General features: G+C 26.1%; 1 long non-coding RNA gene across 1 annotated transcript; it reads left to right on the top strand.

The window, feature by feature from the left end:
- The first annotated feature begins 1,571 nt into the window (after positions 1–1,571).
- On the top strand, positions 1,572–2,864 carry LOC144998854 (uncharacterized). Its single transcript, XR_013660458.1, has 3 exons — positions 1,572–1,721; positions 2,236–2,309; positions 2,457–2,864. It is a non-coding gene; the product is annotated as an uncharacterized LOC144998854 (long non-coding RNA).
- Positions 2,865–3,409: the final 545 nt, after the last annotated feature.

Raw genomic sequence — 3,409 nt, 5'->3', positions numbered from 1 at the left:
ATAGGCCCATTGAGGTGTTGACTATGAGTTGATGATGGGTGAAAGTTCTACTTATCTTGGATCATGGTTTTGTGCCTGTAGGCTTACCGTGGTGTGTGTATATATATATATATATATATATATATATATATATATATATATATATACTCATTAAGCTTTATAGTTAAAGTTTTTTTATTAAACGTTTTTTAGTGTACTTCCAATAGTAGGAAATCTCCAACTAGACTATGACGCATACACATACACATTGCAGATGATTATGTTTTTAGACTCCTGGTACTTATGATGATTCTGATACATTGATTTCACTTGTTATGTTTTTTGTGGTTTTTAAAATATTTGGTATTTTATCATTATGAAATATTGATGTTTTACTTACATTTTACAAAGAAAATTTTGGTTTAAAATTTAGGATGTTACATATTATTATATAGATAAATTTAATTAAGATAAATCCTTTATTATATATTTAAGGTAAGAGGTATTTTGAGGAATTGATGTTAAATGAGAAAAAATACAAATTTTTTAGTTTTATTATAATTTATAGAATTCAAATACAACGAAAATCATATATATATATATATATATATATATATATATATATATATATATATATATATATATATATATATATATATATATATATATATAGGTTCAGGTTCATTTGAGACCATTCTAATTTTGTGAGACCATGATACCAAATCTAAAAATAATTTTAAAATGCAAAATAAATGGAAAAATCTAAAAATTCTTTTTTTAAATATCATTTTCGGAATTTGAATTAACTAAAAAAAATAAAAAAAATAAAAAAAATAAAAAAAATTCCATTTTTTTTTTGAAAAATACGTGAAATATTCTAAATAGAATCTTACACTGATATATTCTAAAAAATAATTTTAAAATGCAAAATAAATGGAAAAATCTAAAAATTCTTTTTTTTAAATATTATTTTCGGAACTTGAATTAACTAAAAAAAATAAAAAAAATTCTATTTTTTTTGAAAAATACGTGAAATATCTAAATAGAATATTACACTGTACATATTCTAAAAATAATTTTAAAATGCAAAATAAATGAAAAATCAAAAAAATTCTTTTTTTAAATATTATTTTCGGAACATGAATTAACTAAAAAAAAGTTAAAAAAATTAAAAAAAATAAAAAATAATAAAAAAATGCGTCTCACGGTCTCACAAAATATAGGTGGTCTCAAATGAACTTAACCCTATATATATATATATATATATATATATATATATATATATATATATATATATATATATATATATATATATATATATATATATATATATATATAAACATTTAGTCCCAAATGCTGAATTTTAAGAAGTACACGACTTATTGCAACACATACAACTATTTTATGCATTGAAAAATACTAAATGTTATCCTGAGTTAGGCATATTTTGAATAAGTCTCTACACTTATCTCCAAATTGAATTGGTCAAATATGAGCCAACATTCCTTACTTTCAGCCAGTTTAATTGGGCTAGATATATAACGTTTTCAATCATTTAAAAGTTTAAAATTCTAAAGTCTCTGAATCGAATACGAACGCATATTCAGCACCGATTGTAGCATTCGAGTTGCCTCCTTCCATAACCATTGCATTCAATGTAATAGATCTGAAGCAACTCATGTCTGCTCATCCGTCATGGACAAAGATAGGTTGAGTCACATATCGATTCCATGGTGAAGTTGGTAAGTCAAACTTTAAATTATATCCTCTCTATCATTTAATGTATTTTAGGTTTCTTTTTCCTATTGTGTGCTTTATTAACATTTTGGCTGGCATTGGAATTGGCACAAGTAATAAAGATGTGCACTTCTGCTTTCTTTTTCTTCTTCCCTTCTCCCGAAATCTCTAGCCCACCACCAAGGTATATCCCTCTTTTACCATTGTAACTGAACACAACCGACAATAGTCGTTATCATATGTGTCGCCGTCAACCACCGAATTCATGTATTTCTCTGGTACGACTCTCTCTGGTTATCTTACATCCAACCTAAAAACCTTATTTTGCATTTGCTTTGTATTTCTATATCTCTCTCTTTTCGGATCTCTTATGCCTTCTATTATATGCTTTCATCCGTTCCTATACCACTACAAACCTTAGGCACTGCCACCTGCTTCGCCACAATGTCTCCTTAAAAGGACAAAGTAGTTGAACTAAAGATTAACTAATTATGTGTTTTCATGTTAAATTTTTGATAGGTTTGAAGGGAGAAGAAACATATTGCTTGTAATTAATTTTTCGTTTTTTCAGCAGTTAAACCCAAATCTGAAAGGTTGGTTTTTGTTTGAAAAGTTCACTGTCATCCTCTTATTTCATTTGATTTGGGTTTTGTTTTGATTTTGTAATTTTCTAATAGATGAGAGGTCATTATTCTTGCTGTTAAAGTTTCTTTAACAACCACATTTTTCCTTTCTTGTAGGTTTTGGTATGAGTAGAAGACAATAATCACTACAAAATGGAAGATGCTTGAAGTAAGGTTTAAGAAGTTAGCAATATTGATTACTCTTCTCTTTGCTGATTTATTATGGGATTTTTCAAGATTTTCATTTGTCTTTCTTAACAAGGGAAATGTTGAGGTAAGAACTTTAATGATATGCAAGTGTAATTTTAGATGTAGAAAGAGGGGAAGCATGTTAGATATACAACATGTATGAACATCATGAGTAAAATTCACACCAAAAATTTCATTTACTATATCAGGTAAAAGGGTTGCATCTGGAAAGAAAGTTTTATTATTATGTTTTCTAACAATTTAGAAAGCAACAAATGGAAGTTGTGATCCAGTTGTCATTGGTTTTGCAATTTCATCTGCTTAATATGGATTTTTGAGTTGTTTCATATGAATTTTGGATTGTGATCTTTAATTGGTTTTGAAATTTTGGTTTCTTTTGTATGTATGTTGGATTTCTTTACGTGAGTATTATATATTCTACTCCAATATTGGATTTGTTATAACTACGACTTCATTTCTATAGATTTCAAAAATTTGTCTTAAATAAATTTATTTTTCTAACAGAGTATTGCAGTTATTCTATTTGATACCAACTATTAAGTGGAACATGTCTGACATGTTAGGATCTCCATGGATCGATTAAAAGGATGAACACTCTTATTATTATTATTATTATTATTATTATTATTATTATATAAATTTGGATGAAACCATGGTTATATGAAATCGAAACATTCATGTTTCGTTTTCTTGGTTTGATATAATTTATATTCTTTCTAATAGTGAGTTTAACTAGAAAAAAGTTGGATGTGAGATTCTATATTGAACATACAAAAGAAACAGGAATACTATAATTTATAAGTATTCTTTCCATTTTGCTTTATAGCGTGATTCTTATAATTTTTTTTACACCTTTTATG

This window comes from Lactuca saligna, chromosome 5 (genome assembly GCF_052625555.1).
Source record: "Lactuca saligna cultivar CGN05327 chromosome 5, ASM5262555v1, whole genome shotgun sequence".
Taxonomy (NCBI): domain Eukaryota; kingdom Viridiplantae; phylum Streptophyta; class Magnoliopsida; order Asterales; family Asteraceae; genus Lactuca; species Lactuca saligna.
This window is presented reverse-complemented; position numbering and strand designations above follow the sequence as displayed.